The following is a 14,833-nucleotide window of genomic DNA, read 5'->3' on the forward strand; positions in this document are numbered from 1 at the left end:
AAGAGCAGGCTCAATCTCTTGAAGGAGATTATCGTCACAACTCTCCCCCGAAGCCTGCGGTTCTGGAAGAAGTACGTCGTTATGTGGTGGAGTAATGGATGGAGTCGCTTCTACTTCATAAACTCTGGAGAGATCATGGGCTAAGATGTTGTCAGACTCTTGGTATAGCGTGTCTCCAGGTTGAATTTCTGCAGGTAGCAAGCCCATAGTAGAAGACGTTGAGGTGGGAAGTGGGCGTGCTGCAGGTGGTGTAGGGTGGTGTGGTCCGTATTGATGGTTGACTGAGCACTTTTCAGGTGTGGAGTGAAGTGCTGAAGCTTCAGGATGAGGAAGAGTAGCTCCTTGCCAATTGTTCCGTAGTTCCTTGTAGCAGTAGTCGCTGACAGGTGTATTCTTCTCGCCTCGTTGCTGCATCACGACACCACCATCGTCGGTACCATTGGCGTCGACATGGAGGATGAAGGGCTTATCTGACGAGGTGAGAGTGGAATTAGAAGAGGGCAAAGGAGCACGATTATTATCCTGAAAGCATTTGGGAAGATCATTAAGGATTTTGGAATTAGAAAGCGCTGACTCCTTGTCAGTGCTTTCGGGAGGAGAAGCTGGGATGGTCTCACTGTGGATGTAGGGTTCTGTGAAGGTGGAATAGTTAGTCAGGACAGTGGGAGGAGTACCATTATATTGCTTCAGAAGGTTGACGTGGCACAGCTGGGTCTTCCGCCGCCTATCTGGAGTCTCTATTACGTAGTTGTTATTATTCCTGCACTCTTTGACGCAGTAGGGTCCTGAACACCTGTTTTGTAAAGGTGAACCTGGGATAGGGAAATAGGCAAGGACGAAGTCTCCCGGCTTGAATTTTCTTACTTTGCTGGTCTGGTCGTAATGAGTCTTCATTCTCACCTGGGCTTTCAATAGATTATTATGGGCAAAACGGTGGACTCTCTCGAGAATGTGTTGAAGGTTTTGAAGAAACTGGGGCACATTCTGATGCTCACTGAAGGTGGCATCTCTGAGAGAGTCTTTGAAAGCCTTAAGGGGAGTACGGCACTTACGGCCGTAGAGCATCTCATAAGGAGATACTCCTAGGGACTCATTGGGGAGACTTCTGAAAATACACATTATAAGGTCAATCTGCTTATCCCAATCCTTCGAGGTTTCACTACAAAACTTTTTCAAGAGTGCTTTGATGGTCTGATGACTACGTTCAAGAGAACCCTGTGAAGCAGGATGATAGGGGCTGGACAATACCTGTTTGATGTTGAACTCCTCCAGTGCCCTTTTGAAGAGATCACTGGTGAAGTTGGTACCACAGTCACTTTGAATCTCCCTGGGAAATCCGTATTGAGTGAAGATCTTCAATAGATGTTTTATAACCGTAGCAGCCGTGATGTTCTTCACTGGAACTGCTATGGGAAATCTGGTGGTAGGACACAGGATGGTTAGGATGTAGGCGTTACCTGAACTGGTCCGAGGTAAAGGACCGACACAGTCTATTATGAGTCTGTGGAAAGGTTCCGCAGGCACCTGTATGGGAATCAGTGGCGCTCTGGGAATGGAGATGTTCGGTTTGCCTGCCATCTGACATGTATGACACTGTTTTACGTACTGTTTGACGTTATTTACCATACCTGGCCAGTAGTAGTCTTGACGAATCCCATGGTAAGTCTTGTTGAAGCCGTAGTGGGAGAATGCTCCGTGGGCCAGGTGTAGAATAGTGGGCCGCAAGCTGGTGGGAATCACAAGTTGTTCGATGTTGGCCCAATCGTCCTCCTCCTTCAGTTTACTGGGTCTATATCTGCGGTAGAGTAAGTCGTTCTCTAGGAAGAACCCAGGAATACTGTCGGGTTGAGTCTCAGCCTGGAAAAACAATGGTGTTAAAGTAAGATCTTCCCTCTGCAACTTACGGAACTCCAACTTGGTCAGATGCGGGGGGAGTTTCTGAGGGTCTTGAGGGACAGCGGTAGCAGTAGAGTCAGCTGGCTGTGGACGTGCGGCTTGTGCACGGGTGGTCACGAGAACCGGAGGAGAAACTTCATCACTCTCTTGAACCTCTGCTGGAACATACTCTAGAATAGGGTTTATTGGCACAGAGTTACACACCTGGGGTTTGTCCATGACGATCAGGTTGGTCGGTTGCAGGTCTTCTGCCAAGTCGTTGCCTAGGAGAAGTTGCACTCCAGGCATGGGAAAAGGCTTTTCCCTGACGGCGACTTGGACTTCCCCGTTCACGTAGGGACAATCCAGGTGGACTCTGGCGAGAGGGTATGGAGTGGTAGCAGTGAGGTCAGTGATGAAGACAGTTTCTCCGGTGTAGACGATGTTGGGCACAGCCGACTTCAAGATGATCGATTGTAGAGCCGCTGTGTCCCTCAAGATCTTCAATTTGCAACGTCCCTCCGGATTTGAACCGTTGGCAGAGACAGTTCCAGTATACAGGTGGTTACTGAAAAGAGAAAGATCATTAACATTAACACCAACATTCATCACAGGCTTACCGGACTTAGGAGGAGTTGGTTTGGGTTTTTGTTGGTCAGTGGTTCCCTTGTATTGAGACTTACCACACTTGTCTATGGTATGTCCATAGAGTCTACAATACTTGCAGTACAGTTGTGAACCAGCTTGATCGGGGCTCACCTTCTCGTAACTGTACCACGACTTCTTACTGGAGGATGGTTCAGGTGTCAGCCGGTGGATGAGGCTGTAAGTGTCAGCCGACTTAGCACACTTCAGGTAGTCGGTTTCTTCTTTATCTGCCAAGTAGAGGCGGACAGGAGGCGGCACACGTCTCAAGAATTCGTCAACAAGCATCAGGTTGACGAGTTCTGTAAAAGTAGAGACATGTGCTGCTTCCAGCCATTTCATGAAATACCTCCGTTTCGTGTTAGCAAACTCAAGGAAGGTAGTGGTACTTGCCTTCAGGTGGTCACGGAATTTCCTTCTATAACTTTCGGTGGAAAGTAGGTAGGCGTCCAACACTGCTTGTTTCAGAGTGTGGTAGTCATTCTCAGACGCCAGAGTACTGAGTGTGACTGCAGCTCTACCTGTAAGATGGACTCTGAGAAGTGTGGCCCATTGGTCGACAGGCCAACTGAGTTGATTAGCAAGAGTTTCAAAGGTGGTGAAAAACACATCAACTTCTGCTTCTACAAAGGATGGCATTAACTTACTTGCATGTGATATATTAAAACTGACGGGAAGATTGGCAGTAGCTTGCTGGCGTTGAGTGAAGTGTGAAGTTTCCAAAGCGATTTCACGTTGACGACACTCTAGAGCCAGAGTTGCTTGTTGCTTGTCATGTTCGCGTTGCATCTCCAACTCGCGTTGTTTGGTTTCAAGCCGTACGCGTTCCCGCTCCTGGAGTAAGGCAATCTCACGTTCTTGTTCTCACTCTCCTCAAGGCGGCCTCGCGTTCTTGTTCGTCCCTCCGTATGGCAGCTGTTCGTTCTTCAATCTTGGCCAGCTCTAGCTTGAGTTTCAGCGTTGCCAAATCAGTTTTATCTGCAATATAGTAAGTTTCATGAGTTTCAGAGTCTATCTTACCTTGCTCTAAATAGTAATCCAGCAACAGGTTGTGTAGGTCATTTTTGTTGGCTTGGTAGGGAACTTCTAGTTGATACTCATGTGCAAGAGTTTGTAATTCAGTCCTCTTGGCACGACTTAAAGTCCCTATTTCACCTGCTGGATTTGTACGGAAAGCTTGGAGACGAAACATGGTGAAATTAGCAAATAAAGGTACACGAATATTCAATAGAGAATGTCAGAAACAGGACAACGTGGCAACTGGTACCTATCCTGTGAGATCTTTAACAATTAAAGTTAAGTAAAAGATGTTAAATGATTAAATTAAATCAAGGGCGCAGGAAATCTTGTACCCGGTACTCATGTAAGAGGATAAGGGCAAGAAAATCCTACTAACAAATGAAACAGAGTTTCGAAAACAAATGAAACAGTAAATTGTCTCAAAAGTAAAATTGGTAGTACAAGGATGTAGGCATACCTTGCCAAGTCTCTATAGGACATAAAGCAAGTTTTTCCTACTGAATTTAATATGATACTTACAGAATTAGCGAACTTTTGTGCTCTGAAAAGTAAGCTAATTCCCTACCGTTGTATGTATCATCATCTCTGACTGACGTGTAGGGGTGCGAGGTGTCAACTGGTGACGAGAACTGCTGCTGAGGTCCCAATTCAACAACTAAAGTTCGAGCTAGAGGAACTATGGCCCTCTTTGTCCTCCTACAGTCAGATTGCAGAAGATTGGGTACTCTTGACCCGGGGCAGACCACAGTACCAGGGTACCAATATGATGATCTGTCAAAATGAGAAATATTCAAGGGACATAGATGGTAAACACGAGTAATAACAAGGGGAGAGAGATGACCAATTAAGAGTATGACTGCGGCCTACAGTCACCACGTAATCCAAAGTTGTCTCACCTTCACCATATGTTACTCTCGTAATGCACAATACACCGCACCTTATAAAAAATTAAATCGAATATGAAAAATAGTAAAGCTACGTTAACAAAGTTAAATACGCTTACCATAAATTACCACTTGGCACCAGTACCTGAGTGAAGCTCCCGGACAGGCCCCCATATAACTTGTGACGGTAACACGTTGGTGTTCGGCTGTTTAAGGCTAGGGGTATGGCCTCGTCACATAGTTATAAAAAAAAATAGAAAACTGGAACTTCGTCTGTGGTAAGGTAAGGAGAAGACACACAAAACACAAGTAAATTTTAACAATGAAATTTTAATTACGTTAAATAAATCAAAACATGAATAAAATGGACAAACAAATTCGTATAATAAAATCAATCAATCAAAATAATAAGAATAATTAAATGACACAATGAAAAGTTACGTTAAGATAAAATAACAAGAAGTGCAACACAAAATTAAAGGGAGGTGCTGGAATATTGGCTTTAAGCTACCACCTCTCTCAGTATACGCTAACGTCTAGCCGGGAGGAGTGGTAACTACGAAAGCACAGAATATTCTGAGGTCTGAGGTCGTGGCGACCCCAGACATCAAGTAGTATGGGGGGTGGAGTGCAGTTGCAGCCCGGCCGGCGACCAATCAGCGGAGCCGGTAGCGATCAACAGGTAGTTTGGCGGTTTGAGTCTGAACAGGTGTCCCTGGCTGCAACGTTTTGCGCTCTGGCAAACCTTGCTGGTGTTGTTGTCGTTGTTGGACATTTCTTCCATAGTAGTTTTATAAAATTTCAACGACGTAATTGTGGAGGGAAGAGCAGGCTCAATCTCTTGAAGGAGATTATCGTCACACAGGACACACAATAATGTCAGGACACACAGTAATGTCAGGGCACACAGTAATGTCAGGACACACAGTAATTTCAGGACACACAGTAGAGTCAGAGCACACAGTAATGTCAGGGCACACAGTAGAGTCAGAGCACACAGTAATGTCAGGGCACACAGTAGAGTCAGAGCACACAGTAGGGTCAGAGCACACAGTAATGTCAGGGCACACAGTAGAGTCAGAACACACAGTAATGTCAGGACACACAGTAATGTCAGGACACACAGTAATGTCAGGACACACAGTAATGTCAGGACACACAGTAATGTCAGGACACACAGTAATGTCAGGACACACAGTAATGTCAGCGTTCACAGTAATGTCAGGACACACAGTAATGTCAGGACACACAGTAATGTCAGGACACACAGTAATGTCAGGACACACAGTAAAGTCAGGACACACAGTAGAGTCAGAGCACAATATTGTCAGGACACACAGTAGAGTCAGAGCACACAGTAATGTCAGTCACACAGTAAAATCAGGGCACACAGTAATGTCAGGGCACACAGTAATGTCAGGACACACAGTAATGTCAGAGCACACAGTAATGTCAGGGCACACAGTAGAATCAGAGCACACAGTAATGTCAGGACACACAGTAATGTCAGGACACACAGTAATGTCAGTCACACAGTAAAATCAGGGCACACAGTAATGTCAGGACACACAGTAATGTCAGGACACACAGTAATGTCAGATCACACAGTAATATCAGGGCACACATTAATGTCAGGACACACAGTAATGTCAGGACACACAGTAATGTCAGATCACACAGTAATGTCAGGGCACACAGTAATGTCAGGACACACAGTAATGTCAGGTCACACAGCAATGACAGGGCTCACAGTAATGTCAGGGCACACAGTAATATCAGGACACACAGTAATGTCAGCGTTCACAGTAATGTCAGGGCACACAGTAATGTCAGATCACTCAGTAATATCAGGGCACACAGTAATGTCAGGGAACACAATAGTGTCAGGGAACACAATAGTGTCAGGGAACACAATAGTGTCAGGGAACACAATAGTGTCAGGGAACACAATAGTGTCAGGGAACACAATAGTGTCAGGGAACACAATAGTGTCAGGGAACACAGTAGTGTCAGGGAACACAATAGTGTCAGGGAACACAGTAGTGTCAGGGAACACAATAGAGTCAGGGAACACAATAGTGTCAAGGAACACAATAGTGTCAGGGAATACAATATTGTCAGGGAACACAATAGTGTCAGGGAACACAATAGGTCAAGGAACACAATAGTGTCGGGGAACACAATAGTGTCAGGGGGGAACACAATAGTGTCAGGGAACACAATAGTGTCAAGGAACACAATAGTGTCAGGGAACACAATAGTGTCAGGGGGAACACAATAGTGTCAGGGAACACAATAGTGTCAAGGAACACAATAGTGTCAGGGAACACAATAGTGTCAGGGGGGAACACAATAGTGTCAAGGAGCACAATAGTGTCAAAGAACACAATAGTGTCAGGGAACACAATAGTGTCAGGGAACACAATAGTGTCAGGGAACACAATAGTGTCAAGGAACACAATAGTGTCAGGGAACACAATAGTGTCAGGGGGGAACACAATAGTGTCAAGGAGCACAATAGTGTCATGGAACACAATAGTGTCAGTGGGGAACACAATAGTGTCAGGTAACACAATAGTGTCAGGGAACACAATAGTGTCAGGGAACACAATAGTGTCAGGAAACACAATAGTGTCAGGGGGGAACACAATAGTGTCAAGGAACACAATAGTGTCAGGGTACACAATAGTGTCAAGGAACACAATAGTGTCAAGGAACACAATAGTGTCAGGGAACACAATAGTGTCAAGGAACACAATAGTGTCAGGGAACACAATAGTGTCAGGGAACACAATAGTGTCAGGGATCACAATAGTGTCAGGGAACACAATTGTGTCAGGGAACACAGTAGTGTCAGGAAACACAATAGTGTCAAGGAACACAACAGTGTCAAGGAACACAATAGTGTCAGGGAACACAATAGTGTCAAGGAACACAATAGTGTCAAGGAACACAATAGTGTCAGGGAACACAATAGTGTCAAGGAACACAATTGTGTCAAGGAACACAATAGTGTCAGGGAACACAATAGTGTCAGGGAACACAATAGTGTCAGGGAACACAATAGTGTCAGGGAACACAATAGTGTCAGGGAACACAATAGTGTCAGGGAACACAATAGTGTCAGGGAACACAATAGTGTCAGGGAACACAATAGTGTCAGGGGAACACAATAGTGTCAGGGGGAACACAATAGTGTCAGGGAACACAATAGTGTCAGGGAACACAATAGTGTCAGGGGGGAACACAATAGTGTCAGGGAACACAATAGTGTCAGGGGGGGAACACAATAGTGTCAGGGAACACAATAGTGTCAGGGGAACACAATAGTGTCAGGGAACACAATAGTGTCAGGGGAACACAATTAGTGTCAGGAACACAATAGTGTCAGGGAACACAATAGTGTCAGGGAACACAATAGTGTCAGGGAACACAATAGTGTCAGGGAACACAATAGTGTCAGGGAACACAATAGTGTCAGGGAACACAATAGTGTCAGGGAACACAATAGTGTCAGGGAACACAATAGTGTCAGGGAACACAATAGTGTCAGGGAACACAATAGTGTCAGGGAACACAATAGTGTCAGGGAACACAATAGTGTCAGGGAACACAATAGTGTCAGGGAACACAATAGTGTCAGGGAACACAATAGTGTCAGGGAACACAATAGTGTCAGGGAACACAATAGTGTCAGGGAACACAATAGTGTCAGGGAACACAATAGTGTCAGGGAACACAATAGTGTCAGGGAACACAATAGTGTCAGGGAACACAATAGTGTCAGGGAACACAATAGTGTCAGGAACACAATAGTGTCAGGGAACACAATAGTGTCAGGGAACACAATAGTGTCAGGGAACACAATAGTGTCAGGGAACACAATAGTGTCAGGGAACACAATAGTGTCAGGGGAACACAATAGTGTCAGGGAACACAATAGTGTCAGGGAACACAATAGTGTCAGGGGAACACAATAGTGTCAGGGAACACAATAGTGTCAGGGAACACAATAGTGTCAGGGAACACAATAGTGTCAGGGAACACAATAGTGTCAGGGAACACAATAGTGTCAGGGAACACAATAGTGTCAGGGGAACACAATAGTGTCAGGGAACACAATAGTGTCAGGGAACACAATAGTGTCAGGGAACACAATAGTGTCAGGGAACACAATAGTGTCAGGGAACACAATAGTGTCAGGGAACACAATAGTGTCAGGGAACACAATAGTGTCAGGGAACACAATAGTGTCAGGGAACACAATAGTGTCAGGGAACACAATAGTGTCAGGGAACACAATAGTGTCAGGGAACACAATAGTGTCAGGGAACACAATAGTGTCAGGGAACACAATAGTGTCAGGGAACACAATAGTGTCAGGAACACAATAGTGTCAGGGAACACAATAGTGTCAGGGAACACAATAGTGTCAGGGAACACAATAGTGTCAGGGAACACAATAGTGTCAGGGAACACAATAGTGTCAGGGAACACAATAGTGTCAGGGAACACAATAGTGTCAGGGAACACAATAGTGTCAGGGAACACAATAGTGTCAGGGAACACAATAGTGTCAGGGAACACAATAGTGTCAGGGAACACAATAGTGTCAGGGAACACAATAGTGTCAGGGAACACAATAGTGTCAGGGAACACAATAGTGTCAGGGAACACAATAGTGTCAGGGAACACAATAGTGTCAGGGAACACAATAGTGTCAGGGAACACAATAGTGTCAGGGAACACAATAGTGTCAGGGAACACAATAGTGTCAGGGAACACAATAGTGTCAGGGAACACAATAGTGTCAGGGAACACAATAGTGTCAGGGAACACAATAGTGTCAGGGAACACAATAGTGTCAGGGAACACAATAGTGTCAGGGAACACAATAGTGTCAGGGAACACAATAGTGTCAGGGAACACAATAGTGTCAGGGAACACAATAGTGTCAGGGAACACAATAGTGTCAGGGAACACAATAGTGTCAGGGGAACACAATAGTGTCAGGGAACACAATAGTGTCAGGGAACACAATAGTGTCAGGGAACACAATAGTGTCAGGGAACACAATAGTGTCAGGGAACACAATAGTGTCAGGGAACACAATAGTGTCAGGGAACACAATAGTGTCAGGGAACACAATAGTGTCAGGGAACACAATAGTGTCAGGGAACACAATAGTGTCAGGGAACACAATAGTGTCAGGGAACACAATAGTGTCAGGGAACACAATAGTGTCAGGGAACACAATAGTGTCAGGGAACACAATAGTGTCAGGGAACACAATAGTGTCAGGGGGAACACAATAGTGTCAGGGAACACAATAGTGTCAGGGAACACAATAGTGTCAGGGAACACAATAGTGTCAGGGAACACAATAGTGTCAGGGAACACAATAGTGTCAGGGAACACAATAGTGTCAGGGAACACAATAGTGTCAGGGAACACAATAGTGTCAGGGAACACAATAGTGTCAGGGAACACAATAGTGTCAGGGAACACAATAGTGTCAGGGAACACAATAGTGTCAGGGAACACAATAGTGTCAGGGAACACAATAGTGTCAGGGAACACAATAGTGTCAGGGAACACAATAGTGTCAGGGAACACAATAGTGTCAAGGAACACAATAGTGTCAGGAACACAATAGTGTCAGGGAACACAATAGTGTCAGGGAACACAATAGTGTCAGGGGGGAACACAATAGTGTCAAGGAACACAATAGTGTCAGGGAACACAATAGTGTCAGGGAACACAATAGTGTCAGGGAACACAATAGTGTCAGGGAACACAATAGTGTCAGGGGAACACAATAGTGTCAGGGGAACACAAATAGTGTCAAGGGAACACAATAGTGTCAGGGAACACAATAGTGTCAGGGAACACAATAGTGTCAGGGAACACAATAGTGTCAGGGAACACAATAGTGTCAGGGAACACAATAGGGTCAGGGAACACAATAGTGTCAGGGGGAACACAATAGTGTCAGGGAACACAATAGTGTCAGGGAACACAATAGTGTCAGGGAACACAATAGTGTCAGGGAACACAATAGTGTCAGGAACACAATAGTGTCAGGGGAACACAATAGTGTCAGGGAACACAATAGTGTCAGGGAACACAATAGTGTCAGGGAACACAATAGTGTCAGGGAACACAATAGTGTCAGGGAACACAATAGTGTCAGGGAAACACAATAGTGTCAGGGAACACAATAGTGTCAGGGAACACAATAGTGTCAGGGAACACAATAGTGTCAGGGAACACAATAGTGTCAGGGAACACAATAGTGTCAGGGAACACAATAGTGTCAGGGAACACAATAGTGTCAGGGAACACAATAGTGTCAGGGAACACAATAGTGTCAGGGAACACAATAGTGTCAGGGGGAACACAATAGTGTCAGGGAACACAATAGTGTCAGGGAACACAATAGTGTCAGGGAACACAATAGTGTCAGGGAACACAATAGTGTCAGGGAACACAATAGTGTCAGGGGGGAACACAATAGTGTCAGGGAACACAATAGTGTCAGGGAACACAATAGTGTCAGGGAACACAATATGTGTCAGGGAACACAATAGTGTCAGGGAACACAATAGTGTCAGGGAACACAATAGTGTCAGGGAACACAATAGTGTCAGGGAACACAATAGTGTCAGGGAACACAATAGTGTCAGGGAACACAATAGTGTCAAGGAACACAATAGTGTCAAGGAACACAATAGTGTCAGGGAACACAATAGTGTCAGGGAACACAATAGTGTCAAGGAACACAATAGTGTAAAGGAACACAATAGTGTCAGGGAACACAATTGTGTTAAGGAACACAATAGTGTCAGGGGGGAACACAATAGTGTCAGGGAACACAATAGTGTCAGGGAACACAATAGTGTCAGGGAACACAATAGTGTCAGGGAACACAATAGTGTCAGGGAACACAATAGTGTCAGGGAACACAATAGTGTCAGGGAACACAATAGTGTCAGGGGGAACACAATAGTGTCAGGGAACACAATAGTGTCAGGGAACACAATAGTGTCAGGAACACAATAGTGTCAGGGAACACAATAGTGTCAGGGAACACAATAGTGTCAGGGAACACAATAGTGTCAGGGAACACAATAGTGTCAGGGAACACAATAGTGTCAGGGAACACAATAGTGTCAGGGAACACAATAGTGTCAGGGAACACAATAGTGTCAGGGAACACAATAGTGTCAGGGAACACAATAGTGTCAGGGAACACAATAGTGTCAGGGGAACACAATAGTGTCAGGGAACACAATAGTGTCAGGGAACACAATAGTGTCAGGGAACACAATAGTGTCAGGGAACACAATAGTGTCAGGGAACACAATAGTGTCAGGGAACACAATAGTGTCAGGGAACACAATAGTGTCAGGGAACACAATAGTGTCAGGGAACACAATAGTGTCAGGGAACACAATAGTGTCAGGGAACACAATAGTGTCAGGGAACACAATAGTGTCAGGGAACACAATAGTGTCAGGGAACACAATAGTGTCAGGGGAACACAATAGTGTCAGGGAACACAATAGTGTCAGGGAACACAATAGTGTCAGGGAACACAATAGTGTCAGGGAACACAATAGTGTCAGGAACACAATAGTGTCAGGGAACACAATAGTGTCAGGGGAACACAATAGTGTCAGGGAACACAATAGTGTCAGGGAACACAATAGTGTCAGGGGAACACAATAGTGTCAGGGGAGGAACACAATAGTGTCAGGGAACACAATAGTGTCAGGGAACACAATAGTGTCAGGGGAACACAATAGTGTCAGGGGAACACAATAGTGTCAGGAACACAATAGTGTCAGGGAACACAATAGTGTCAGGGAACACAATAGTGTCAGGGAACACAATAGTGTCAGGGAACACAATAGTGTCAGGGAACACAATAGTGTCAGGGAACACAATAGTGTCAGGGAACACAATAGTGTCAGGGAACACAATAGTGTCAGGGAACACAATAGTGTCAGGGAACACAATAGTGTCAGGGAACACAATAGTGTCAGGGAACACAATAGTGTCAGGGAACACAATAGTGTCAGGGAACACAATAGTGTCAGGGAACACAATAGTGTCAGGGAACACAATAGTGTCAGGGGAACACAATAGTGTCAGGGAACACAATAGTGTCAGGGAAACACAATAGTGTCAGGGAACACAATAGTGTCAGGGAACACAATAGTGTCAGGGAACACAATAGTGTCAGGGGAACACAATAGTGTCAGGGAACACAATAGTGTCAGGGAACACAATAGTGTCAGGGAACACAATAGTGTCAGGGAACACAATAGTGTCAGGGAACACAATAGTGTCAGGGAACACAATAGTGTCAGGGAACACAATAGTGTCAGGGAACACAATAGTGTCAGGGAACACAATAGTGTCAGGGAACACAATAGTGTCAGGGAACACAATAGTGTCAGGGAACACAATAGTGTCAGGGAACACAATAGTGTCAGGGAACACAATAGTGTCAGGGAACACAATAGTGTCAGGGAACACAATAGTGTCAGGGAACACAATAGTGTCAGGGAACACAATAGTGTCAGGGAACACAATAGTGTCAGGGAACACAATAGTGTCAGGGAACACAATAGTGTCAGGGAACACAATAGTGTCAGGGAACACAATAGTGTCAGGGAACACAATAGTGTCAGGGGGAACACAATAGTGTCAGGGGGAACACAATAGTGTCAGGGAACACAATAGTGTCAGGGAACACAATAGTGTCAGGGGGAACACAATAGTGTCAGGGAACACAATAGTGTCAGGGAACACAATAGTTGTCAGGGAACACAATAGTGTCAGGGAACACAATAGTGTCAGGGGGGAACACAATAGTGTCAGGGAACACAATAGTGTCAGGGGAACACAATAGTGTCAGGAACACAATAGTGTCAGGGAACACAATAGTGTCAGGGAACACAATAGTGTCAGGAACACAATAGTGTCAGGGAACACAATAGTGTCAGGGGGGAACACAATAGTGTCAGGGAACACAATAGTGTCAAGGAACACAATAGTGTCAGGGAACACAATTAGTGTCAGGGAACACAATGTGTCAGGGAACACAATAGTGTCAGGGAACACAATAGTGTCAGGGAACACAATGTGTCAGGGGAACACAATAGTGTCAGGGAACACAATAGTGTCAGGGAACACAATAGTGTCAGGGGGAACACAATAGTGTCAGGGACACAATAGTGTCAGGGAACACAATAGTGTCAGGGAACACAATAGTGTCAGGGGAACACAATAGTGTCAGGGGAACACAATAGTGTCAGGGAACACAATAGTGTCAGGGGAACACAATAGTGTCAGGGAACACAATAGTGTCATGGAAGCACAATAGTGTCAGGGGGGAACACAATAGTGTCAGGGAACACAAATAGTGTCAGGGACACACAATAGTGTCAGGCTAACACAAGTAGTGTCAGGCTAACATCAATAGTGTCGGGGGGAACATAGGGAACACAATAGTGTCAGGGGGAACAACAATAGTGTTCAGGGACCACAATAGTGTCAGGGAACACAATAGTATCAGGGGAACACGAATAGTGTCAGGGACACACAATAGTGTCAGGGGAAGCACAATAACTGTCAGGGAAAAATAGTGTCAGGGAACACATAGTGTCATGGGGGAACCCATAGGTCATGGGGAACACAATAGTCGTCCAGGAGACAATAGTGTCAGGGAACACAATGTGTCAGGGAACACAAAGTGTCAGGGAACAAAAAGTACTCAGGGAACACAATGGTGTCAGGGGGGAACACAATAGTGTCAAGGGAACACAATAGTTGTCAGGGAACAATAGGTCAGGGGCGGAGGAACACAATAGTGTCAGGTGATCACAATAGTGTCAGGGAACACAATAGTGTCAAGGAACACAATAGTGTCAGGGAACACAATAGTGTCAAGGAACACAATAGTGTCAGGGAACACAATAGTGTCAGGGAACACAATAGTGTCAGGGAACACAATAGTGTCAGGGAACACAATAGTGTCAGGGAACACAATGTGTCAGGAACACAATAGTGTCAGGGAACACAATAGTGTCAGGGAACACAATAGTGTCAGGAACACATAGTGTCAGGGAACATAATAGTGTCAGGAACACAATAGTGTCAGGGAACACAATAGTGCAGGGAACACAATAGTGTCAGGGAACACAATAGTGTCAAGGAACACAATAGTGTCAGGGAACACAATAGTGTCAGGGAACACAATAGTGTCAGGGAACACAATAGTGTCAGGGAACACAATAGTGTCAGGAACACAATAGTGTCAGGGAACACAATAGTGTCAGGGAAACACAATAGTGTCAAGGAACACAATAGTGTAAGGAACACAATAGTGTCAGGGAACA

The sequence above is a fragment of the Procambarus clarkii genome, chromosome 46 (genome assembly GCF_040958095.1).
Source record: "Procambarus clarkii isolate CNS0578487 chromosome 46, FALCON_Pclarkii_2.0, whole genome shotgun sequence".
Classification (NCBI taxonomy): Eukaryota; Metazoa; Arthropoda; class Malacostraca; order Decapoda; family Cambaridae; genus Procambarus; species Procambarus clarkii.